Raw genomic sequence first — 25110 nt, 5'->3', positions numbered from 1 at the left:
CAGTGTGTTATGGGCAGCAACCTGCTTAATATTATTGAAGGTTCATTTCAACCTCACATACAAATATGTCTCCTTACACCAATCTCCAGTCGGACAAGTTGAAATGTCCAGCGGTCAGTATGGTATCTTTTAACAGAGAGCTAGCCTAATCCTTAAAATCATCCTCCACCACGTGAAGACAACCTGAACGTGCAACACTGTTATGTGTTTGAAACGTGCGAAGACCATATGGCAAGCCAAACCTCGTGACAATCGAGAGTTGCATGAAGAGTCAATCCATCACATCACTTACGTTGAAACGGAAAGGCGTGAAATTGACAAGAACACAGATTGAATGATGAAATGATTAGCTCTGAAAATATCCCAAATGCATGCAGGGTTGTAGGTAGAATCAACATGAATGAAAAACGGCAACATGTTTGTCCATGGTTTGTCTCTACAAAAGCGTAGAGTTATCACTTTCAACATCGTTGTCAGGATGGCCGAGCGGTCTAAGGCGCCAGACTCAAGGTATTGCATCAGACCTTCTCCCATAGTGGAGATACGGGTGTTCTGGTCCACGAATGTGGGCGTGGGTTCAAATCCCACTTCTGACACACTTTTTTTTCTCCCTTCAAACATGGCCTTTCCTAAAGCATATTGCCTTCATTTGGATAATAGCAGACATGTGCGAGTCCTGGTATCATTTTGGAAGACTGGTACGTAAAAATGTGATTAATGGTACAAACATGCAAATGAAACGATGTTCGTTCTTCATAAATTGGTGATTGATACAAAACGTTGTCCCGCGAGCCGGATTTGAACCAGCGACCTAAGGATTGCCAATTACAGCCTTGCCACTACAGTCCTCCGCTCTACCAACTGAGCTATCACGGGTGCTGACATTTGAGTTCGTTTTAATAGCTAGGCTGATTTTCTCTCAAATCAATAGGACTTTCCTCGCTTGACTGCTCACCTACTTCCTCCTGGGCGACAGTGTGTTATGGGCAGCAACCTGCTTAATATTATTGAAGGTTCATTTCAACCTCACATACAAATATGTCTCCTTACACCAATCTCCAGTCGGACAAGTTGAAATGTCCAGCGGTCAGTATGGTATCTTTTAACAGAGAGCTAGCCTAATCCTTAAAATCATCCTCCACCACGTGAAGACAACCTGAACGTGCAACACTGTTATGTGTTTGAAACGTGCGAAGACCATATGGCAAGCCAAACCTCGTGACAATCGAGAGTTGCATGAAGAGTCAATCCATCACATCACTTACGTTGAAACGGAAAGGCGTGAAATTGACAAGAACACAGATTGAATGATGAAATGATTAGCTCTGAAAATATCCCAAATGCATGCAGGGTTGTAGGTAGAATCAACATGACTGAAAAACGGCAACATGTTTGTCCATGGTTTGTCTCTACAAAAGCGTAGAGTTATCACTTTCAACATCGTTGTCAGGATGGCCGAGCGGTCTAAGGCGCCAGACTCAAGGTATTGCATCAGACCTTCTCCCATAGTGGAGATACGGGTGTTCTGGTCCACGAATGTGGGCGTGGGTTCAAATCCCACTTCTGACACACTTTTTTTTCTCCCTTCAAACATGGCCTTTCCTAAAGCATATTGCCTTCATTTGGATAATAGCAGACATGTGCGAGTCCTGGTATCATTTTGGAAGACTGGTACGTAAAAATGTGATTAATGGTACAAACATGCAAATGAAACGATGTTCGTTCTTCATAAATTGGTGATTGATACAAAAAGTTGTCCCGCGAGCCGGATTTGAACCAGCGACCTAAGGATTGCCAATTACAGATTTGCCACTACAGTCCTCCGCTCTACCAACTGAGCTATCACGGGTGCTGACATTTGAGTTCGTTTTAATAGCTAGGCTGATTTTCTCTCAAATCAATAGGACTTTCCTCGCTTGACTGCTCACCTACTTCCTCCTGGGCGACAGTGTGTTATGGGCAGCAACCTGCTTAATATTATTGAAGGTTCATTTCAACCTCACATACAAATATGTCTCCTTACACCAATCTCCAGTCGGACAAGTTGAAATGTCCAGCGGTCAGTATGGTATCTTTTAACAGAGAGCTAGCCTAATCCTTAAAATCATCCTCCACCACGTGAAGACAACCTGAACGTGCAACACTGTTATTTGTTTGAAACGTGTGAAGACCATATGGCAAGCCCAAACCTCGTGACAATCGAGAGTTGCATGAAGAGTCAATCCATCACATCACTTACGTTGAAACGGAAAGGCGTGAAATTGACAAGAACACAGATTGAATGATGAAATGAGTAGCTCTGAAACTATCCCAAATGCATGCAGGGTTGTAGGTAGAATCAACATGACTGAAAAACGGCAACATGTTTGTCCATGGTTTGTCTCTACAAAAGCGTAGAGTTATCACTTTCAACATCGTTGTCAGGATGGCCGAGCGGTCTAAGGCGCCAGACTCAAGGTATTGCATCAGACCTTCTCCCATAGTGGAGATACGGGTGTTCTGGTCCACGAATGTGGGCGTGGGTTCAAATCCCACTTCTGACACACTTTTTTTCTCCCTTCAAACATGGCCTTTCCTAAAGCATATTGCCTTCATTTGGATAATAGCAGACATGTGCGAGTCCTGGTATCATTTTGGAAGACTGGTACGTAAAAATGTGATTAATGGTACAAACATGCAAATGAAACGATGTTCGTTCTTCATAAATTGGTGATTGATACAAAAAGTTGTCCCGCGAGCCGGATTTAAACCAGCGACCTAAGGATTGCCAATTACAGCCTTGCCACTACAGTCCTCCGCTCTACCAACTGAGCTATCACGGGTGCTGACATTTGAGTTCGTTTTAATAGCTAGGCTGATTTTCTCTCAAATCAATAGGACTTTCCTCGCTTGACTGCTCACCTACTTCCTCCTGGGCGACAGTGTGTTATGGGCAGCAACCTGCTTAATATTATTGAAGGTTCATTTCAACCTCACATACAAATATGTCTCCTTACACCAATCTCCAGTCGGACAAGTTGAAATGTCCAGCGGTCAGTATGGTATCTTTTAACAGAGAGCTAGCCTAATCCTTAAAATCATGCTCCACCACGTGAAGACAACCTGAACGTGCAACACTGTTATTTGTTTGAAACGTGTGAAGACCATATGGCAAGCCCAAACCTCGTGACAATCGAAAGTTGCATGAAGAGTCAATCCATCACATCACTTACGTTGAAACGGAAAGGCGTGAAATTGACAAGAACACAGATTGAATGATGAAATGAGTAGCTCTGAAACTATCCCAAAGCATGCAGGGTTGTAGGTAGAATCAACATGACTGAAAAACGGCAACATGTTTGTCCATGGTTTGTCTCTACAAAAGCGTAGAGTTATCACTTTCAACATCGTTGTCAGGATGGCCGAGCGGTCTAAGGCGCCAGACTCAAGGTATTGCATCAGACCTTCTCCCATAGTGGAGATACGGGTGTTCTGGTCCACGAATGTGGGCGTGGGTTCAAATCCCACTTCTGACACACTTTTTTTTCTCCCTTCAAACATGGCCTTTCCTAAGGCATATTGCCTTCATTTGGATAATAGCAGACATGTGCGAGTCCTGGTATCATTTTGGGAGACTGGTACGTAAAAATGTGATTAATGGTACAAACATGCAAATGAAACGATGTTCGTTCTTCATAAATTGGTGATTGATACAAAAAGTTGTCCCGCGAGCCGGATTTGAACCAGCGACCTAAGGATTGCCAATTACAGCCTTGCCACTACAGTCCTCCGCTCTACCAACTGAGCTATCACGGGTGCTGACATTTGAGTTCGTTTTAATAGCTAGGCTGATTTTCTCTCAAATCAATAGGACTTTCCTCGCTTGACTGCTCACCTACTTCCTCCTGGGCGACAGTGTGTTATGGGCAGCAACCTGCTTAATATTATTGAAGGTTCATTTCAACCTCACATACAAATATGTCTCCTTACACCAATCTCCAGTCGGACAAGTTGAAATGTCCAGCGGTCAGTATGGTATCTTTTAACAGAGAGCTAGCATAATCCTTAAAATCATGCTCCACCACGTGAAGACAACCTGAACGTGCAACACTGTTATTTGTTTGAAACGTGTGAAGACCATATGGCAAGCCCAAACCTCGTGACAATCGAAAGTTGCATGAAGAGTCAATCCATCACATCACTTACGTTGAAACGGAAAGGCGTGAAATTGACAAGAACACAGATTGAATGATGAAATGAGTAGCTCTGAAACTATCCCAAAGCATGCAGGGTTGTAGGTAGAATCAACATGACTGAAAAACGGCAACATGTTTGTCCATGGTTTGTCTCTACAAAAGCGTAGAGTTATCACTTTCAACATCGTTGTCAGGATGGCCGAGCGGTCTAAGGCGCCAGACTCAAGGTATTGCATCAGACCTTCTCCCATAGTGGAGATACGGGTGTTCTGGTCCACGAATGTGGGCGTGGGTTCAAATCCCACTTCTGACACACTTTTTTTTCTCCCTTCAAACATGGCCTTTCCTAAAGCATATTGCCTTCATTTGGATAATAGCAGACATGTGCGAGTCCTGGTATCATTTTGGGAGACTGGTCCGTAAAAATGTGATTAATGGTACAAACATGCAAATGAAACGATGTTCGTTCTTCATAAATTGGTGATTGATACAAAAAGTTGTCCCGCGAGCCGGATTTGAACCAGCGACCTAAGGATTGCCAATTACAGCCTTGCCACTACAGTCCTCCGCTCTACCAACTGAGCTATCACGGGTGCTGACATTTGAGTTCGTTTTAATAGCTAGGCTGATTTTCTCTCAAATCAATAGGACTTTCCTCGCTTGACTGCTCACCTACTTCCTCCTGGGCGACAGTGTGTTATGGGCAGCAACCTGCTTAATATTATTGAAGGTTCGTTTCAACCTCACATACAAATATGTCTCCTTACACCAATCTCCAGTCGGACAAGTTGAAATGTCCAGCGGTCAGTATGGTATCTTTTAACAGAGAGCTAGCCTAATCCTTAAAATCATCCTCCACCACGTGAAGACAACCTGAACGTGCAACACTGTTATGTGTTTGAAACGTGTGAAGACCATATGGCAAGCCCAAACCTCGTGACAATCGAGAGTTGCATGAAGAGTCAATCCATCACATCACTTACGTTGAAACGGAAAGGCGTGAAATTGACAAGAACACAGATTGAATGATGAAATGAGTAGCTCTGAAACTATCCCAAATGCATGCAGGGTTGTAGGTAGAATCAACATGACTGAAAAACGGCAACATGTTTGTCTATGGTTTGTCTCTACAAGAGCGTAGAGTTATCCCTTTCAACATCGTTGTCAGGATGGCCGAGCGGTCTAAGGCGCCAGACTCAAGGTATTGCATCAGACCTTCTCCCATAGTGGAGATACGGGTGTTCTGGTCCACGAATGTGGGCGTGGGTTCAAATCCCACTTCTGACACACTTTTTTTTCTCCCTTCAAACATTGCCTTTCCTAAAGCATATTGCCTTCATTTGGATAATAGCAGACATGTGCGAGTCCTGGTATCATTTTGGAAGACTGGTACGTAAAAATGTGATTAATGGTACAAACATGCAAATGAAACGATGTTCGTTCTTCATAAATTGGTGATTGATACAAAAAGTTGTCCCGCGAGCCGGATTTGAACCAGCGACCTAAGGATTGCCAATTACAGCCTTGCCACTACAGTCCTCCGCTCTACCAACTGAGCTATCACGGGTGCTGACATTTGAGTTCGTTTTAATAGCTAGGCTGATTTTCTCTCAAATCAATAGGACTTTCCTCGCTTGACTGCTCACCTACTTCCTCCTGGGCGACAGTGTGTTATGGGCAGCAACCTGCTTAATATTATTGAAGGTTCGTTTCAACCTCACATACAAATATGTCTCCTTACACCAATCTCCAGTCGGACAAGTTGAAATGTCCAGCGGTCAGTATGGTATCTTTTAACAGAGAGCTAGCCTAATCCTTAAAATCATCCTCCACCACGTGAAGACAACCTGAACGTGCAACACTGTTATGTGTTTGAAACGTGTGAAGACCATATGGCAAGCCCAAACCTCGTGACAATCGAGAGTTGCATGAAGAGTCAATCCATCACATCACTTACGTTGAAACGGAAAGGCGTGAAATTGACAAGAACACAGATTGAATGATGAAATGAGTAGCTCTGAAACTATCCCAAAGCATGCAGGGTTGTAGGTAGAATCAACATGACTGAAAAACGGCAACATGTTTGTCTATGGTTTGTCTCTACAAGAGCGTAGAGTTATCCCTTTCAACATCGTTGTCAGGATGGCCGAGCGGTCTAAGGCGCCAGACTCAAGGTATTGCATCAGACCTTCTCCCATAGTGGAGATACGGGTGTTCTGGTCCACGAATGTGGGCGTGGGTTCAAATCCCACTTCTGACACACTTTTTTTTCTCCCTTCAAACATTGCCTTTCCTAAAGCATATTGCCTTCATTTGGATAATAGCAGACATGTGCGAGTCCTGGTATCATTTTGGAAGACTGGTACGTAAAAATGTGATTAATGGTACAAACATGCAAATGAAACGATGTTCGTTCTTCATAAATTGGTGATTGATACAAAAAGTTGTCCCGCGAGCCGGATTTGAACCAGCGACCTAAGGATTGCCAATTACAGCCTTGCCACTACAGTCCTCCGCTCTACCAACTGAGCTATCACGGGTGCTGACATTTGAGTTCGTTTTAATAGCTAGGCTGATTTTCTCTCAAATCAATAGGACTTTCCTCGCTTGACTGCTCACCTACTTCCTCCTGGGCGACAGTGTGTTATGGGCAGCAACCTGCTTAATATTATTGAAGGTTCATTTCAACCTCACATACAAATATGTCTCCTTACACCAATCTCCAGTCGGACAAGTTGAAATGTCCAGCGGTCAGTATGGTATCTTTTAACAGAGAGCTAGCCTAATCCTTAAAATCATGCTCCACCACGTGAAGACAACCTGAACGTGCAACACTGTTATTTGTTTGAAACGTGTGAAGACCATATGGCAAGCCCAAACCTCGTGACAATCGAAAGTTGCATGAAGAGTCAATCCATCACATCACTTACGTTGAAACGGAAAGGCGTGAAATTGACAAGAACACAGATTGAATGATGAAATGAGTAGCTCTGAAACTATCCCAAATGCATGCAGGGTTGTGGGTAGAATCAACATGACTGAAAAACGGCAACATGTTTGTCTATGGTTTGTCTCTACAAAAGCGTAGAGTTATCCCTTTCAACATCGTTGTCAGGATGGCCGAGCGGTCTAAGGCGCCAGACTCAAGGTATTGCATCAGACCTTCTCCCATAGTGGAGATACGGGTGTTCTGGTCCACGAATGTGGGCGTGGGTTCAAATCCCACTTCTGACACACTTTTTTTCTCCCTTCAAACATGGCCTTTCCTAAAGCATATTGCCTTCATTTGGATAATAGCAGACATGTGCGAGTCCTGGTATCATTTTGGAAGACTGGTACGTAAAAATGTGATTAATGGTACAAACATGCAAATGAAACGATGTTCGTTCTTCATAAATTGGTGATTGATACAAAAAGTTGTCCCGCGAGCCGGATTTGAACCAGCGACCTAAGGATTGCCAATTACAGCCTTGCCACTACAGTCCTCCGCTCTACCAACTGAGCTATCACGGGTGCTGACATTTGAGTTCGTTTTAATAGCTAGGCTGATTTTCTCTCAAATCAATAGGACTTTCCTCGCTTGACTGCTCACCTACTTCCCCCTGGGCGACAGTGTGTTATGGGCAGCAACCTGCTTAATATTATTGAAGGTTCATTTCAACCTCACATACAAATATGTCTCCTTACACCAATCTCCAGTCGGACAAGTTGAAATGTCCAGCGGTCAGTATGGTATCTTTTAACAGAGAGCTAGCCTAATCCTTAAAATCATGCTCCACCACGTGAAGACAACCTGAACGTGCAACACTGTTATTTGTTTGAAACGTGTGAAGACCATATGGCAAGCCCAAACCTCGTGACAATCGAAAGTTGCATGAAGAGTCAATCCATCACATCACTTACGTTGAAACGGAAAGGCGTGAAATTGACAAGAACACAGATTGAATGATGAAATGAGTAGCTCTGAAACTATCCCAAATGCATGCAGGGTTGTAGGTAGAATCAACATGACTGAAAATCGGCAACATGTTTGTCCATGGTTTGTCTCTACAAAAGCGTAGAGTTATCACTTTCAACATCGTTGTCAGGATGGCCGAGCGGTCTAAGGCGCCAGACTCAAGGTATTGCATCAGACCTTCTCCCATAGTGGAGATACGGGTGTTCTGGTCCACGAATGTGGGCGTGGGTTCAAATCCCACTTCTGACACACTTTTTTTTCTCCCTTCAAACATGGCCTTTCCTAAGGCACATTGCCTTCATTTGGATAATAGCAGACATGTGCGAGTCCTGGTATCATTTTGGGAGACTGGTACGTAAAAATGTGATTAATGGTACAAACATGCAAATGAAACGATGTTTGTTCTTCATAAATTGGTGATTGATACAAAAAGTTGTCCCGCGAGCCGGATTTGAACCAGCGACCTAAGGATTGCCAATTACAGCCTTGCCACTACAGTCCTCCGCTCTACCAACTGAGCTATCACGGGTGCTAACATTTGAGTTCGTTATAATAGCTAGGCTGATTTTCTCTCAAATCAATAGGACTTTCCTCGCTTGACTGCTCACCTACTTCCTCCTGGGCGACAGTGTGTTATGGGCAGCAACCTGCTTAATATTATTGAAGGTTCATTTCAACCTCACATACAAATATGTCTCCTTACACCAATCTCCAGTCGGACAAGTTGAAATGTCCAGCGGTCAGTATGGTATCTTTTAACAGAGAGCTAGCCTAATCCTTAAAATCATCCTCCACCACGTGAAGACAACCTGAACGTGCAACACTGTTATGTGTTTGAAACGTGTGAAGACCATATGGCAAGCCCAAACCTCGTGACAATCGAGAGTTGCATGAAGAGTCAATCCATCACATCACTTACGTTGAAACGGAAAGGCGTGAAATTGACAAGAACACAGATTGAATGATGAAATGAGTAGCTCTGAAACTATCCCAAATGCATGCAGGGTTGTAGGTAGAATCAACATGACTGAAAAACGGCAACATGTTTGTCCATGGTTTGTCTCTACAAAAGCGTAGAGTTATCACTTTCAACATCGTTGTCAGGATGGCCGAGCGGTCTAAGGCGCCAGACTCAAGGTATTGCATCAGACCTTCTCCCATTGTGGAGATACGGGTGTTCTGGTCCACGAATGTGGGCGTGGGTTCAAATCCCACTTCTGACACACTTTTTTTTCTCCCTTCAAACATGGCCTTTCCTAAAGCACATTGCCTTCATTTGGATAATAGCAGACATGTGCGAGTCCTGGTATCATTTTGGGAGACTGGTACGTAAAAATGTGATTAATGGTACAAACATGCAAATGAAACGATGTTTGTTCTTCATAAATTGGTGATTGATACAAAAAGTTGTCCCGCGAGCCGGATTTGAACCAGCGACCTAAGGATTGCCAATTACAGCCTTGCCACTACAGTCCTCCGCTTTTTTTTTGCTTTTTTCTTTAATAAAATTTTATTACAGGAAATATGTTACAGGAAGCATTGATATTATACAGATAAATGTTTAAAAGGTATCACAGATGTTGATATTATGTCACGTTCTATTGATACATTTCATTCATAAAAAGGTGGCTTAAATACCAGCTGATTTCCATCTAATTTCAGGAAGTTAACTTGCATAATATAACGCTGTATAAAAATATCAGCAAGTTTTTTAAACTGGTAATGTGCCCACAAATGATTGAAGTGGCGTTTTACATAAGAATTAAACAGTTTTTCCAGATTGAGGTTGCATTGCTGTAAAGATAGGATTGCTCTTTTCTTAAAAACAGAAATTCTATATACAGACAGCAATATGTTTATACTAACTTGAAAAGAGACTGATTTTTCGGGTTGAAAACCAAAGAGAAGCCAGGAAACTAGCTGATTAAATGAAAATCCAGTGTCTAGGAACAGGTCTGTGAACAGAGATTTAAAAACAGAAATTGTGTCATATAATTCATCACAGAATACAAACATGTGAAACAAATCTTCTACTTCATTTTTACAAACCGGACAAAGGTTTGTGTCTGTTTGGCCATATTTGAACAATTTTTCATAAGTGAAGATAATATTGTGGCTTAATCTGAAATCCAAATCTATTTGCTCAGATGATTTGTCGTTGAAGAATACATTTTTCCATACTTTATTCCAATTGATATTAACAGCAAATGTATCCCAGAAGGAAATGGCTGTTGGTTCACAAAATAATTCTTTTACAAATAAGGAATAACTAAATTTCACTGTAAGTTCTTCAGAAGCAATATTTCCATCATCTGCGCAAATAAAAGCATCTGTATAGTGTCCATTGTTATGATTTATCGTTTTATTGTACAAAATGGGCAACCATTCATTTGGTAAAGATTGAATAATAATATAATATGCAGTTTGTATCGTTGACACAGAGATATCATGTCGGTTGTCGTTTACTATCTCTATTATTGCCGAAAGTGGTAGGAAGCCAGGGACAAACTCATAACAAATATCTGCAACAGTAACAAGACCTGAATCAATCAAAAATGAAAACAGTAGCGTTTTTCCTTGATAGCAAATATGTGGATTATGAAACAATGGTTGAGACATGATATCCCCGTGCTCCGTGACAAGTAGTCGCCTGCTGCACGTGATTTCGTCCCATGCTTTCAGAACCTCAGCATAGAACGGGTTGATACGGCTCAAACCAGGACGACTGTAAACAATGCTAAAAATATTTTTAGTCAAACCCATATTCATGTATTGGGATATAAATATGGAACACGTTTGTTTCCATACTGCATGAAAATTGCCATCCATGAATTTTCTAATCAACTTTAATCTGAATGCATATATTTTGTATTTAAAACTTGGAATTGATAATCCTCCTTGTTCAAAATGACCCAAACATGTTGAATGTTTGATAAGAGGAGTTTTACCACACCAGATAAAATGTGAAATGATTGAATCAATCTCTTTCCTTGCCCACTCCGGGACAGACACTACATGCACAGTATACCACAACCTTGACATGATAAATGTATTTATAACAATAGACTTCCCTTGCAGGGTTAACTTTCTTTGTGACCAAAATCCCAACAGGGATTTAAGTTTCGATATTTTGATTTTCCAGTTTTTGCTTTCACAGAGAGCTTTATCTGGACCTAGGACTGCGGGCTGCGGGCTGTACCTAAACACAAAACTTAAGATCACATCACGATTAGCATCACAATACTCACTGACAGTGTTAAAGGTATTATATACAGACTGTGCATCAGACACTGTAACTGTAGTGTCGTCTGCATGCTGATATATTAAAGACGAGCAATGACTATTGATTTTTACCCCATGAATAGATGAATCAGCCTTAATTAACAAATTTAAAGGTTGACTAACAATAACAAATATTAAACTGCTGAGCGGATCACCTTGTCTGACAGATTGGCCTATTGGAAAATATGGTGTGAGGTGACCATTAATTTTGACACTGCTTTTTAAATCAGTGTATAAAGTTTTAATCCATGAAATGAAAGCTTTACCAAAGTTTAGTTTTTCCAAAATCTTGAAGATGAATGAATGCGAAACACGATCGAATGCTTTTTCTTGATCTATGGTGATTAAATATGCATTTTCATTTGCTTTTTCTACGAGGTCAATTACATCTCTCACAGACAGGATGTTGTCCGAAATTTCTCGTCCTGGAACACAACATGATTGTTCCGGTGAAATTATTTTTGCCATAACTGTTTTTAATTTAAGTGCAAGTGAACGAGATATAAGTTTAGAATCAACATTGAGTAATGAAATTGGTCTAAAATTTCTGATGTCAGTTTTATCACCCTTATTTTTGTAGAAGAGGCTAATGACACCTTTTTTCATGGATCTTGACATGCTTTTTTCTTCAAAAATACATTTCACAACCCGTGCAAATATGGGTTTCAGTATATCCCAGAATTCAGCATAAAATTCAACTGTGAGACCGTCATTACCAGGCGATTTATGACGTTTCATACCTTTTAAAGCTTTAGTGAGATCTTCTATTGAAATAGCTTCATCAAAACTATATCGATCTTCCTCTGGAAGAACATCAGTTATTAGATTCAGAATTTTATCTTGTTTATATAAATCAGTTTCTCCGGATGAATACAATTTAGAATAGAATGTATATGCATGATCAAGAATATCTTCGGTTCGACGAGTTAAACCATTTTCTGTCATTATTTCTTTAATGCAGTTGGATTCCTGTTTACATTTCTCCAAATGTAAGAAAAAAGACGTATTTTTATCACATTCCAATGCCCACTGAACTTTTGAGCGGAGAATAGCCCCTTCACATTTATTTTCCTCATAAATCTCCAATTCTTTTTGAAGACTTTGGATGTATGCAATATCATGATTAGGAGATTTAGATAATTTGTCATACTCACGTCTTAGATTATTTTGCAATTTATAATATTCACATTTTTCTTGTTTACTTTTTTTGCAACTATAATATATTGCACATTTTTTAACTTGATATTTGAGATTGTCCCACCATATTAATGTTTCATCTTCATAGAGGGAACACAATAAATTTTCATTGATGATACTTATGACTTTTGACTTAAATTCAGTGTCCTGTAACAACTGATTATTAAAAACCAATAATCCAGCACCTCTCTCTACACGAGAGAAATCTAAATTAAGACAGGTGAAATTGTGATCACTTTTAGTTGAATATTTGATATACGTGTTTATTGCATAAGGAATTAATGATCTGGAAATCAGAAAGAAATCAATGCGAGACTGTTTCATTTCGCCTTCGACAATTTGCTGTCTTGTGAATTCTCTTTTATCTGGATTTCTGTACCTCCAAATGTCACATAAATTTTGGGAATGAATAATACCCTGTAATTTATCACTGCTTCTCATATTGAATGTTTTCATATTTGATGCTCTATCCATAAATATATCTAATATTTCATTATAATCTCCTGCTGCTATCACGTTATTGCCTGATAGATATGTTGCTAACGTGTCAAAAAACACTATTCTGTCTGTCGTATTATTTGGGGCATATAGATTGACACATGAATAAAAAATATTGTCATTTTCAAATGAAACTTTTAAGAGTCTACCATTGTTGTCACAACTGTGATGAGAAAAGTATTGCAACTCCTTTTCTTTTTTCACTGGGACAATTGTTGAAAAATATTTGTCCTTGCCAAAGATGTTTATATTGTTTGATGAAATCATCATCCCAGAAAGTTTCCTGCAGAAAACAAATGTCTGCATGTGAATTTTTCACGGTTGTGAAAACATGATCTACTTTTGATAAATCACGAAGACCATTTACATTCCATGACATGATTAACACCATGAGAATGAACGTTTGACAAGAGAGATACATAATTAATCTTCCTGTTCACACTCACTTTCATTCACACTATCATTCCTTGCCTCCACTTTGGCCCTGGCCTCAGCTTTGGCTCTCGCCTTGGCCTTTCTCATCTGTTTCATACTCATGCTATTCTCTCCATTAGCTGCTTTTTTCCTCTTTCTTTCTTCTGACAAGTTCACAACCCTTTCTTCATTCATGCCCTGAATCTTTCTAAATTTAGTACCCTGCTTAACATCAGAGTTATCATCTAATTTCTCTGAACTAACCTCTTTCTCTCCCTTTCGTTCATCTGCGATCTCGCTTGTATCCACTCTTCTCTCATTCTCACTTTCTACATTCATTCCTTCTTGTACATTATCATCAGCCATAATGTGCTCTGTAACAGATGTAGCAACCGGCATTTTATCAGTGTTTTTGTTGGCTTCAGTAGGGGCCGAAAACGACCAGTCATTCTCATGATTGGCTTCATCACCGTCAATCGTTTCCATATTCACACTGAAAGGGTCAACAGTGACATCGTCATTAACTATTTCTTCTTCCGATACTGAAGTATCTCTACTGAGTTCTGTGACTGGTTTGTCTTTCCTGTCATTATAACACATACAGTGACTCATTTTGTTTTTGCATTCGTCACAACGTTGTTTTTGAGGACATGCTCTTGCAATATGTCCATGTCCATGGCACACACGGCACTCCACAGATGGGCATTCAGCCATAACATGATCTGTTTCAAAGCATAAATTACATGTTTTGACTTGTCCATTGTGTATGACCCGAAAGGGTTGTGGGCCATCGCAAGTGTTAAATCGTACACTGTAAGGTAGTGATTTCAGTTGCCCTGGAAATTTCACTCTAACATACCTTGTTCCATCTGTGATCTTTCTCTTTGCATCTTTTATAAAATGCCTTTTGATGTTGGAGATGACCTCAACTCCAAATGCATGTAACATGTCAATGATTTGACTGTCTTCAATGTATGGGGTTAGATGTAGAAATGACACAACCAAAGATCGATCCGTAACAATTCTACAGTTGTACGATTTACCTTTGATAGAAATACCCCCCGCCACAACTTTTGCTGTTTCCTCGTCACACAGTGTAACTTCATAACACCCGCCTCGTGGTACACAGGCAAAAACACTATCATCACCAAAGTCATCTTCTATTGCATTAATGATGTCTGATGCTTTCACTCTATCGAATCCAGTGTCCACTCTTAATGTTGCTTCTTTTTTGTACTCACGTTTCCGAAAGTTAATCGAGGACAGTCCGCCATGTTGTCTCGCTTCATCATGAGCCTTGTCCGTGCCTTGTCCCTGCATTATGCAGGACAAGGCGTGCACACGTTGCTACTTCTGATCGGCGTGGATTATTGAGGGTGTAGATGATGTTTTACATATCCTTGCTCACTCCTTCAGTCGATATTTATCCCAAATTAAGAACAATCGCAGGAGCTGATGTCAACACGTCCACCCTCTTTCAAACCAAGGGAGACAACCCACAGTCCTCCGCTCTACCAACTGAGCTATCACGGGTGCTAACATTTGAGTTCGTTTTAATAGCTAGGCTGATTTTCTCTCAAATCAATAGGACTTTCCTCGCTTGACTGCTCACCTACTTCATCCTGGGCGACAGTGTGTTATGGGCAGCAACCTGCTTAATATTATTGAAGGTTCTTTTCAACCTCACATACAAATATGTCTCCTTACACCAATCTCCAGTCGGACAAAGTGAAATGTCCAGCGGTCAGTATGGTATCTTTTAACAGAGAGCCTAATCCTTAAAATCATGCTCCACCACGTGAAGACAACCTGAACGTGCAACACTGTTATTTGTTTGAAACGTGTGAAGACCATATGGCAAGCCCAAACACTTTTTTTTCTCCCTTCAAACATGGCCTTTCCTAAAGCCATTTACCTTATTTGCAGATTGCCTTCATTTGGGTAAATAGCAGACATGTGCGAGTCCTGGTATCATTCTGGGAGACTGGAACGTAAAAATGTGATTAATGGTACAAACATGCAAATGAAACGATGTTTGTTCTTCATAAATTGGTGATTGATACAAAAAGTTGTCCCGCGAGCCGGATTTGAACCAGCGACCTAAGGATTGCCAATTACAGCCATGCCACTACAGTCCTCCGCTCTACCAACTGAGCTATCACGGGTGCTGACTTTGAGTTGGGTTTTAATAGCTAGGCTGATTTTCTCCTAATCAATAGGACTTTCCTCGCTTGACTGCTCACCTACTTCCTCCTGGGCGACAGTGTGTTATGGGCAGCAACCTGCTTAATATTATTGAAGGTTCATTCCAACCTCACATACAAATATGTCTCCTTACACCAATCTCCAGTCGGACAAGTTGAAATGTCCAGCGGTCAGTATGGTATCTTTTAACAGAGAGCCTAATCCTTAAAATCATGCTCCACCATGTGAAATGATGTTTCCCTCGTTTGAAGTAGTGAATTAGAGGGAAACTACTTTCTCCTAGTGGTACGTTCTATAATCAAGGGAGGTAATAATGCCAGTAGATGGCGCTGATATTTGGGGCAATATGAGGGTAGGATTTTATGATGTCGCCTCTCTCGCTTGCAATCACGGCAGTTCAATTAACAACATGACTGATGAATCAACCGCGGCAAAACTAGACGCCATCTTGGTTCAGCTTAATTCAAACAAGACAGAAATTGAATTGGCAATCGATTCCAAGTTATCAGCAATACGAAAAGAGTTTCTGCAGACATCTGAAGACGTAAGAAAAATAAAAGCCGAAAAAGAATACAGCTGGTCACGGGAGGGAAACAAAATTCAGTTTGGCTTCAACACAGAGTGTGTTGACGGGTTGAATAAAATTAAAAGCAGTGAGAAAAATCAAGCAAAAACGAAATCGGAATGCGCCGTATTCGACAAGGTCAAGAGCCAGGTCCACGACTTTCACTACACAGCCCGTGCAGTTTGCTTTACCTGCTTCATCTGGTGTGCAGTCGATTCCACCAATCAACAACCAGCTTTTTCGAGGCAAAGGTCAGCGACAAGGATCATGTTTTCACTGCGGAGAATTCACGCACTTCAGAAGAGACTGTCCCTATCTCAACGCAAATGTCCAGACGGCAAGGTTGTCAAGCAGCGTCCCGTCAGCAACCGCCACGCAGTAGAGAGGGCACATGCCAAGGTCTATCAGTTAAGTGTTCATCTACACAATGTTTCGATGCATGTAATCTTAAATTGACTGATAATTACTTTGAATATGAGCAGGGTGCTGCAGAAATTGTCGTTAAAGGTCGTTTGAAACAGAATGAAAACTTTTGGCAACAGATAGGTGCAAGTGACTTTGTTTTAGATATAATCCAAAATGGATACAAAATTCCATTTTTGTGTATGCCACCCAAAATGTACTTGCATAATAACAAGTGTGCCTTAAATAACGCTGATTTTGCGCGTGAAGCTGTATCAGAGCTTGTCAAGAAACAACTAGTTGTTGAGTGTGATATCCTGCCGTATGTTGTTAATCCTCTATCTGTCGCTATACAGTAATCGGGTAAGAAACGCTTGATTTTAGACCTGAGTATCGTCAACAGGTTTGTGCTAAAAAAAAAGACTTTGAAATTTGAAGATTGGAAAACTGCTTTAGAATATATCAGTGCAAATGATTGGCTAATTAAGTTTGACATCCATTCAGCATATCATCATATAGATATCTACGAAGGGCATACTGACTTTTTGGGCTTTGCTTGGAATACCCCTGATGGAAAAACACATTTTTATAAGTTTGTAGTACTTCCCTTTGGACTGACAACGGCTCCATACCTTTTTACAAAAGTCACTCGCCAGCTTGTCAAGAAGTGGCGTTTTGAAGGACATAAGATAGTCACATACTTGGATGATGGTATATTATCAGCAGAGTCAGAATTAAGAGCACTAAATTCAGGTTCTGTCATTAAAAATGACTTGATTAAGTCGGGGTTTGTACCTAAAGTTGAAACATCTTGATGGGCACCTTCACAGTCCTTGGAATGGCTCGGTTTTCACATTCAGACTACAAATATGACTATATCTGTACCTCAGAGGAAGATAGTCAAGGTGAAGTGTTCAATTACTGACCTATTAAAATCCAATTCAAAGAATGTCAAAGTGCGAGATGTAGCTTCTGTTGTCGGTCAGCTAGTGTCCATGAAACTGGTTCTGGGGCCGTTATCACAGCTTATGACAAGATCAGTAAGCATAGACATACTTTTGGTTTCTTCTTGGCATAGTTCACTAAAACTTTCATGTGACAGTATTCATCAATTGAAATTTTGGCTGGGTAATATTGACAAACATTCTTCAAGAGCACTTGTTGATAAATCTCTTACTACAAGACTTGTTTATTCTGATGCCAGTGATAGTGGTTTTGGTGGGTACTGTGTTGAGATTGATTCTGACAAGTCCCATGGTCAGTGGTCTGCGGAAGAAGCTCGTCAGAGTTCTACATGGAGGGAGTTAAAGGCTGTTCACTTGACATTACTGAGCTTTATTCCCAACCTGAAGAACAACCGTGTTATGTGGTGTACAGACAATACAAACGTTGTGTTAATCATTGAGAAAGGCAGCATGAAAATACATTTGCAAACATTGGCTTTACATATATTTGAAATATGTACAAAACAGTCAATACAGTTGTATATGCAGTGGATTCCACGATGTGATAATCAGAAAGCTGACTATCTTAGCAGAATGATTGATTATGATGACTGGGGTATTTCAAAGACCATATTTCAGCAAATTGAACGGAAATGGGGTCCACATCAAACAGACAGATTTGCGTCATATTATAACACTAAACTTCAGTGTTTTAATTCCAGGTAGACATTGTATTTTATGATGCTCATATGATGGTATTCATTGAGCAGTCTAAGACTGATGTCTACAGAGACTGGGCGTGGCTGGCTATTGGGCGGACAAACACCAAGCTTTGTCCAGTGGTATGTTTAGAGAGATATCTAAATAGTGCGGAGATAACTCTCGATTCATCTGAATATATATTCAGAGATTTGTCCAAATGTATTGCTGGTTATAAACTTAGAAATATTAATGTACCCATGACTTAGTCGCGTTTGAGGGAATTGTTCATTGAAGCATTTACGCCATTTGTTGACAATATAAAGCATTATGGACTGCATAGTCTTCGAAGTGGTGGTGCATCTGCAGCAGCTAATAATGGCATCCCCCATCGCATGTTTAAGAGACATGGTCGTTGGAGAAGTGAAAAAAAGCAAAAGATGGCTACGTGAAAGATAATCTTCAATTCAGGCTAAAAGTTTCACTTTCTCTAAATCTCCTGGACTCTAGACTTTCTTTGAATCTCTGCCGTGTACCGCACAGCCGTTCCAGTGTATATTGTGTTGTGTTTAAGGTGATTATTAGAGTTTGGTGTGGTCTAGGAGAAATGATGTTTCCCTCGTTTGAAGTAGTGAATTAGAGGGAAACTACTTTCTCCTAGTGGTACGTTCTATAATCAAGGGAGGTAATAATGCCAGTAGATGGCGCTGATATTTGGGGCTACATAAGGGTAGGATTTTATGATGTCGCCTCTCTCGCTTGCAATCACGGCAGTTCAATTAACATGTAAATTTATTGATGTTTGCTTCTTCCATTTTTATTATTCCGTTTCTAATATCTTTTTCATGTTTCAGGCATTTCGGTTTGAGATGTGGACGTGTGGCGGTGAGGCCACATTCTGTTATGGTCATCTGTCTCTGTTGACAGGCCATGTATGTTGATGATGCTGGAGAGCTGTTAAAATACTCATTGGTATAATCGTGTTTACTACCACATGTGAATTGTGGCTGCAGCGCCTTTAGAATACTTTGTATATATGTTTGCATTTCATTGGCTACACAATGTACGGTAGGCTGCAGAGCCATTAGAATACTTGGTCTTGGAAATGTTCGGTTGGCAGAACCATTATAATACTGCTGTATTGGGTGTGTGTGACCCATGTTAGATGAGTAAAATAAGGATTTTGTGTATAATTTGTATTTGTAAAAGTATGTTGGACGTGTGTAAAGGGTAATTCAAATACTGTATACTCCCCAGTTACTGGTCCTGTTGCATTCGTAGGGAGAACACGGTTCCAGAGCTTTTTGTATTAACAAAAAATTTATCTCTGGTTTTACGTGTCGGGCTTCAGGTACCGTTACCATCTGTATGTTTCGATATGTTATATTTCTATATGTTATAACACATGTTATAATGGTATCTGGAGTGACGTGATGTCACTGTGTGTTGTGTCTTGCGTCTTGTGCTTCGAAAATAAACTGCCGTGTACCGCACAGCCGTTCCAGTGTATATTGTGTTGTGTTGTGTTTAAGGTGATTATTAGAGTTTGGTGTGGTCTAGGAGAAGACAACCTGAACGTGAAACACTGTTATTTGTTTGAAACGTGTGAAGACTTCTCCGCTCTACCAACTGAGCTATCACGGGTGCTGACGTTTGAGTTTGTTTTAATAGCTAGGCTGATTTTCTCCTAATCAATAGGACTTTCCTCGCTTGACTGCTCACCTACTTCCTCCTGGGCGACAGTGTGTTATGGGCAGCAACCTGCTTAATATTATTGAAGGTTCATTCCAACCTCACACACAAATATGTCTCCTTACACCAATCTCCAGTCGGACAAGTTGAAATGTCCAGCGGTCAGTATGGTATCTTTTAACAGAGAGCCTAATCCTTAAAATCATGCTCCACCACGTGAAGACAACCTGAACGTGCAACACTGTTATTTGTTTGAAACGTGCGAAGACCATATGGCAAGCCCAAACCTCGTGACAATCGAGAGTTGCATGAAGAGTCAATCCATCACATCACTTACGTTGAAACGGAAAGGCGTGAAATTGACAAGAACACAGATTGAATGAAATTAGTAGCTCTGAAACTATCCCCAATGCATGCAGGGTTGTAGGTAGAATCAACATGACTGAAAAACGGCAACATGTTTGTCCATGGTTTGTCTCTACAAAAGCGTAGAGTTATCACTTTCAACATCGTTGTCAGGATGGCCGAGCGGTCTAAGGCGCCAGACTCAAGGTATTGCATCAGACCTTCTCCCATAGTGGAGATACGGGTGTTCTGGTCCACGAATGTGGGCGTGGGTTCAAATCCCACTTCTGACACACTTTTTTTTCTCCCTTCAAACATGGCCTTTCCTAAAGCCATTTACCTTATTTGCAGATTGCCTTCATTTGGGTAAATAGCAGACATGTAGGAGTCCTGGTATCATTCTGGGAGACTGGAACGTAAAAATGTGATTAATGGTACAAACATGCAAATGAAACGATGTTTGTTCTTCATAAATTGGTGATTGATACAAAAGTTGTCCCGCGAGCCGGATTTGAACCAGCGACCTAAGGATTGCCAATTACAGCCTGCCCACTACAGTCCTCCGCTCTATTAACTGAGCTATCACGGGTGCTGACATTTGAGTTCATTTTAATAGCTAGGCTGATTTTTTTTCTAATCAATAGGACTTTCCTCGCTTGACTGCTCACCTACTTCCTCCTGGGCGACAGTGTGTTATGGGCAGCAACCTGCTTAATATTATTGAAGGTTCATTCCAACCTCACATACAAATATGTCTCCTTACACCAATCTCCAGTCGGACAAGTTGAAATGTCCAGCGGTCAGTATGGTATCTTTTAACAGAGAGCCTAATCCTTAAAATCATGCTCCACCACGTGAAGACAACCTGAACGTGCAACAAGGTTATTTGTTTGAAACGTGTGAAGACCATATGGCAAGCCCAAACCTCGTGACAATCGAGAGTTGCATGAAGAGTCAATCCATCACATCACTTACGTTGAAACGGAAAGGCGTGAAATTGACAAGAACACAGATTGAATGAAATTAGTAGCTCTGAAACTATCCCCAATGCATGCAGGGTTGTAGGTAGAATCAACATGACTGAAAAACGGCAACATGTTTGTCCATGGTTTGTCTCTACAAAAGCGTAGAGTTATCACTTTCAACATCGTTGTCAGGATGGCCGAGCGGTCTAAGGCGCCAGACTCAAGGTATTGCATCAGACCTTCTCCCATAGTGGAGATACGGGTGTTCTTGTCCACGAATGTGGGCGTGGGTTCAAATCCCACTTCTGACACACTTTTTTTTCTCCCTTCAAACATGGCCTTTCCTAAAGCCATTTACCTTATTTGCAGATAGCCTTCATTTGGGTAAATAGCAGACATGTGCGAGTCCTGGTATCATTCTGGGAGACTGGAACGTAAAAATGTGATTAATGGTACAAACATGCAAATGAAACGATGTTCGTTCTTCATTAATTGGCGATTGATACAAAAAGTTGTCCCGCGAGCCGGATTTGAACCAGCGACCTAAGGATTGCCAATTACAGCCTTGCCACTACAGTCCTCCGCTCTACCAACTGAGCTATCACGGGTGCTGACATTTGAGTTCATTTTAATAGCTAGGCTGATTTTTTTTCTAATCAATAGGACTTTCCTCGCTTGACTGCTCACCTACTTCCTCCTGGGCGACAGTGTGTTATGGGCAGCAACCTGCTTAATATTATTGAAGGTTCTTTTCAACCTCACATACAAATATGTCTCCTTACACCAATCTCCAGTCGGACAAGTTGAAATGTCAAGCGGTCAGTATGGTATCTTTTAACAGAGAGCCTAATCCTTAAAATCATGCTCCACCATGTGAAGACAACCTGAACGTGCAACACTGTTATTTGTTTGAAACGTGTGAAGACCATATGGCAAGCCCAAACCTCGTGACAATCGAGAGTTGCATGAAGAGTCAATCCATCACATCACTTACGTTGAAATGAAAAGGCGTGAAATTGACAAGAACACAGATTGAATGAAATTAGTAGCTCTGAAACTATCCCCAATGCATGCAGGGTTGTAGGTAGAATCAACATGACTGAAAAACGGCAACATGTTTGTCCATGGTTTGTCTCTACAAAAGCGTAGAGTTATCACTTTCAACATCGTTGTCAGGATGGCCGAGCGGTCTAAGGCGCCAGACTCAAGGTATTGCATCAGACCTTCTCCCATAGTGGAGATACGGGTGTTCTGGTCCACGAATGTGGGCGTGGGTTCAAATCCCACTTCTGACACACTTTCTTTTCTCCCTTCAAACATGGCCTTTCCTAAAGCCATTTACCTTATTTGCAGATTGCCTTCATTTGGGTAAATAGCAGACATGTAGGAGTCCTGGTATCATTCTGGGAGACTGGAACGTAAAAATGTGATTAATGGTACAAACATGCAAATGAAACGATGTTTGTTCTTCATAAATTGGTGATTGATACAAGAAGTTGTCCCGCGAGCCGGAATTGAAGAAGCGACCTAAGGATTGCCAATTACAGCCTTGCCACTACAGTCCTCCGCTCTACCGATAGGATGCGCTAGGACCGCGAGAGCAGGGGTTCCATTCCCCACTTTGGAAACTCATTTTTCTATCCTTATTTGAGCACACGTTAATATGACTCAACTTGCAGGAGCACCACCATAAAATATCTTGCTTCCTTTTGAAACCACCACAGAAATGATGGACAGGTATAATTATATCCTTTTGGAATAAATTTTGTACACATGCATGCAGTACTTTTTTGAGAAATTGGTGTATTGCAACCACCTTTCTCTATATTTATGTTCGCAAAATATGTTCGCATGCTTGAATAGTATAGCCCATATACTGATAAACCCACACAAGAATACCATCGAAACATAACAGGATATTTCTTTCCATGCGTTGATAAACAGTTTGTGTGTTTCTGCTACTTACACGATTATTAATAAGAGTGAGTGAATTGGGTTTAACACATACACAATTTTCGTTTCTTTATATACATTATGTTTTAAAGGGTTATTACTAAATGCTGGCAAGGCATTGTTTTAACAGAAAATGCGACACTGTCAATGTACCATTTTTCGTAATCTGAATGGCAGCATATATAGGCCCCATGTGGATGAATCTTGTCAAAACACCAGAGTGAGCAATATTCCAACTATATCACGTCGTCCAAAAAACGTCGAATACCGTCGGGGGCACGATGACACACATCAGGCAGGTCACCCATTTTAGCCAGGGGCACGATGACACACATCGGGCAGGTCACCCATTGTAGTCAGGGGCACGATGACACACATCAGGCAGGTCACCCATTGTAGTCGGGCACGATGGCACACATTAGGCAGGTCACCCATTGTAGTCAGGGGCACGATGTCGCACAACATGCAGGTCACCCATTTTAGCCAGGGGCACGATGACACACATCAGGCAGGTCACCCATTGTAGTCAGGGGTAAGATGGCGCACATTAGGCAGGTCACCAATTGTAGTCAGGGACACGATGACAAACATCAGGCAGGTCACCCATTTTAGTCAGGGGCACGATGACACACATCAGGCAGGTCACCCATTGTAGTCAGGGGCACGATGACACACATCAGGCAGGTCACCCATTGTAGTCGGGCACGATGGCACACATTAGGCAGGTCACCCATTGTAGTCAGGGGCACGATGTCGCACAACATGCAGGTCACCCATTTTAGCCAGGGGCACGATGACACACATCAGGCAGGTCACCCATTGTAGTCAGGGGTAAGATGGCGCACATTAGGCAGGTCACCCATTGTAGTCAGGGACACGATGACAAACATCAGGCAGGTCACCCATTTAAGTCAGGGGCACGATGACACACATCAGGCAGGTCACCCATTGTAGTCAGGGGCACGATGACACACATCAGGCAGGTCACCCATTGTAGTCAGGGGCACGATGACACACATCAGGCAGGTCACCCATTGTAGTCGGGCACGATGGCGCACATCATGCAGGCCAACCATTGTAGTCAGGGGCACGATGACACACATGATGCAGGTCAACCATTGTAGTCAGGGGCACGATAACACACATCATGCAGGTCACCTGTTGTGGTCAGGGGCACGATGGCGCACATTAGGCAGGTCACCCATTGGCCACCCATTGTAGTCAGGGGCACGATGGCGCACATCATGCAGGTCAGCCATTGTAGTCGGGCACGATGACACACATGATGCAGATCACCCATTGTAGTCGGGAACGATGGCACACATTAGGCAGGTCACCCATTGTAGTCAGGGGCACGATGGCGCACATCATCCAGGTCAGCCATTGTGGTCAGGGGCACGATGACACACATCAGGCAGGTCACCCATTGTAGTCGGGCACGATGGCGCACATTAGGCAGCTCACCCACTGTAGTCAGGGGCACGATGACACACATCATGCAGGTCACACATTGTAGTCGGGCACGATGGCGCACATTAGGCAGGTCACACATTGTAGTCAGGGACACGATGACACACATTAGGCAGGTCACCCATTGTAGTCAGGGGCAGGATGACACACATCATGCAGGTCACCCATTGTAGTCGGGCACGATGGCGCACATTAGGCAGGTCACACATTGTAGTCAGGGACACGATGACACACATTAGGCAGGTCACCCATTGTAGTCAGGGGCAGGATGACACACATCATGCAGGTCACCCATTGTAGTCGGGCACGATGGCGCACATTAGGCAGGTCACACATTGTAGTCAGG

General features: G+C 41.7%; 24 non-coding genes across 24 annotated transcripts; 13 read left to right on the top strand and 11 right to left on the bottom strand.

The window, feature by feature from the left end:
* Window positions 1-472: 472 nt before the first annotated feature.
* Window positions 473-596, top strand: Trnal-caa. The gene is made up of 2 exons: window positions 473-510; window positions 551-596. It is a non-coding gene; the product is annotated as a tRNA-Leu (tRNA).
* Window positions 597-783: 187 nt separating this feature from the next.
* Window positions 784-876, bottom strand: Trnay-gua. The gene is made up of 2 exons: window positions 840-876; window positions 784-819 (listed from the first exon to the last, which is right to left on the bottom strand). It is a non-coding gene; the product is annotated as a tRNA-Tyr (tRNA).
* Window positions 877-1445: 569 nt separating this feature from the next.
* Trnal-caa lies at window positions 1446-1569 on the top strand. Its single transcript has 2 exons — window positions 1446-1483; window positions 1524-1569. It is a non-coding gene; the product is annotated as a tRNA-Leu (tRNA).
* A 187-nt stretch (window positions 1570-1756) lies between these two features.
* Trnay-gua lies at window positions 1757-1849 on the bottom strand. Its single transcript has 2 exons — window positions 1813-1849; window positions 1757-1792 (listed from the first exon to the last, which is right to left on the bottom strand). It is a non-coding gene; the product is annotated as a tRNA-Tyr (tRNA).
* A 570-nt stretch (window positions 1850-2419) lies between these two features.
* Trnal-caa lies at window positions 2420-2543 on the top strand. Its single transcript has 2 exons — window positions 2420-2457; window positions 2498-2543. It is a non-coding gene; the product is annotated as a tRNA-Leu (tRNA).
* Window positions 2544-2729: 186 nt separating this feature from the next.
* On the bottom strand, window positions 2730-2822 carry Trnay-gua. The gene is made up of 2 exons: window positions 2786-2822; window positions 2730-2765 (listed from the first exon to the last, which is right to left on the bottom strand). It is a non-coding gene; the product is annotated as a tRNA-Tyr (tRNA).
* Window positions 2823-3391: 569 nt separating this feature from the next.
* On the top strand, window positions 3392-3515 carry Trnal-caa. Its single transcript has 2 exons — window positions 3392-3429; window positions 3470-3515. It is a non-coding gene; the product is annotated as a tRNA-Leu (tRNA).
* A 187-nt stretch (window positions 3516-3702) lies between these two features.
* On the bottom strand, window positions 3703-3795 carry Trnay-gua. The gene is made up of 2 exons: window positions 3759-3795; window positions 3703-3738 (listed from the first exon to the last, which is right to left on the bottom strand). It is a non-coding gene; the product is annotated as a tRNA-Tyr (tRNA).
* A 569-nt stretch (window positions 3796-4364) lies between these two features.
* Window positions 4365-4488, top strand: Trnal-caa. Its single transcript has 2 exons — window positions 4365-4402; window positions 4443-4488. It is a non-coding gene; the product is annotated as a tRNA-Leu (tRNA).
* Window positions 4489-4675: 187 nt separating this feature from the next.
* Window positions 4676-4768, bottom strand: Trnay-gua. Its single transcript has 2 exons — window positions 4732-4768; window positions 4676-4711 (listed from the first exon to the last, which is right to left on the bottom strand). It is a non-coding gene; the product is annotated as a tRNA-Tyr (tRNA).
* A 570-nt stretch (window positions 4769-5338) lies between these two features.
* Trnal-caa lies at window positions 5339-5462 on the top strand. The gene is made up of 2 exons: window positions 5339-5376; window positions 5417-5462. It is a non-coding gene; the product is annotated as a tRNA-Leu (tRNA).
* A 187-nt stretch (window positions 5463-5649) lies between these two features.
* Window positions 5650-5742, bottom strand: Trnay-gua. Its single transcript has 2 exons — window positions 5706-5742; window positions 5650-5685 (listed from the first exon to the last, which is right to left on the bottom strand). It is a non-coding gene; the product is annotated as a tRNA-Tyr (tRNA).
* A 569-nt stretch (window positions 5743-6311) lies between these two features.
* Window positions 6312-6435, top strand: Trnal-caa. Its single transcript has 2 exons — window positions 6312-6349; window positions 6390-6435. It is a non-coding gene; the product is annotated as a tRNA-Leu (tRNA).
* A 187-nt stretch (window positions 6436-6622) lies between these two features.
* Trnay-gua lies at window positions 6623-6715 on the bottom strand. Its single transcript has 2 exons — window positions 6679-6715; window positions 6623-6658 (listed from the first exon to the last, which is right to left on the bottom strand). It is a non-coding gene; the product is annotated as a tRNA-Tyr (tRNA).
* A 570-nt stretch (window positions 6716-7285) lies between these two features.
* Window positions 7286-7409, top strand: Trnal-caa. The gene is made up of 2 exons: window positions 7286-7323; window positions 7364-7409. It is a non-coding gene; the product is annotated as a tRNA-Leu (tRNA).
* A 186-nt stretch (window positions 7410-7595) lies between these two features.
* Window positions 7596-7688, bottom strand: Trnay-gua. The gene is made up of 2 exons: window positions 7652-7688; window positions 7596-7631 (listed from the first exon to the last, which is right to left on the bottom strand). It is a non-coding gene; the product is annotated as a tRNA-Tyr (tRNA).
* Window positions 7689-8258: 570 nt separating this feature from the next.
* Trnal-caa lies at window positions 8259-8382 on the top strand. Its single transcript has 2 exons — window positions 8259-8296; window positions 8337-8382. It is a non-coding gene; the product is annotated as a tRNA-Leu (tRNA).
* Window positions 8383-8569: 187 nt separating this feature from the next.
* Window positions 8570-8662, bottom strand: Trnay-gua. Its single transcript has 2 exons — window positions 8626-8662; window positions 8570-8605 (listed from the first exon to the last, which is right to left on the bottom strand). It is a non-coding gene; the product is annotated as a tRNA-Tyr (tRNA).
* Window positions 8663-9232: 570 nt separating this feature from the next.
* Window positions 9233-9356, top strand: Trnal-caa. Its single transcript has 2 exons — window positions 9233-9270; window positions 9311-9356. It is a non-coding gene; the product is annotated as a tRNA-Leu (tRNA).
* Window positions 9357-15596: 6240 nt separating this feature from the next.
* Trnay-gua lies at window positions 15597-15689 on the bottom strand. Its single transcript has 2 exons — window positions 15653-15689; window positions 15597-15632 (listed from the first exon to the last, which is right to left on the bottom strand). It is a non-coding gene; the product is annotated as a tRNA-Tyr (tRNA).
* A 4856-nt stretch (window positions 15690-20545) lies between these two features.
* On the top strand, window positions 20546-20669 carry Trnal-caa. Its single transcript has 2 exons — window positions 20546-20583; window positions 20624-20669. It is a non-coding gene; the product is annotated as a tRNA-Leu (tRNA).
* Window positions 20670-21528: 859 nt separating this feature from the next.
* Window positions 21529-21652, top strand: Trnal-caa. The gene is made up of 2 exons: window positions 21529-21566; window positions 21607-21652. It is a non-coding gene; the product is annotated as a tRNA-Leu (tRNA).
* Window positions 21653-21856: 204 nt separating this feature from the next.
* Trnay-gua lies at window positions 21857-21949 on the bottom strand. The gene is made up of 2 exons: window positions 21913-21949; window positions 21857-21892 (listed from the first exon to the last, which is right to left on the bottom strand). It is a non-coding gene; the product is annotated as a tRNA-Tyr (tRNA).
* A 563-nt stretch (window positions 21950-22512) lies between these two features.
* On the top strand, window positions 22513-22636 carry Trnal-caa. Its single transcript has 2 exons — window positions 22513-22550; window positions 22591-22636. It is a non-coding gene; the product is annotated as a tRNA-Leu (tRNA).
* The last annotated feature ends 2474 nt before the right edge of the window (window positions 22637-25110 follow it).

The sequence above is a fragment of the Haliotis rufescens genome, unplaced genomic scaffold (genome assembly GCF_023055435.1).
Source record: "Haliotis rufescens isolate VD_foot unplaced genomic scaffold, xgHalRufe1.0.p SCAF_2, whole genome shotgun sequence".
In the NCBI taxonomy this organism is placed as follows: domain Eukaryota; kingdom Metazoa; phylum Mollusca; class Gastropoda; order Lepetellida; family Haliotidae; genus Haliotis; species Haliotis rufescens.
The sequence above is the reverse complement of the archived record's forward strand: the minus strand, read 5'-3'. Positions and strand labels throughout refer to the sequence as shown.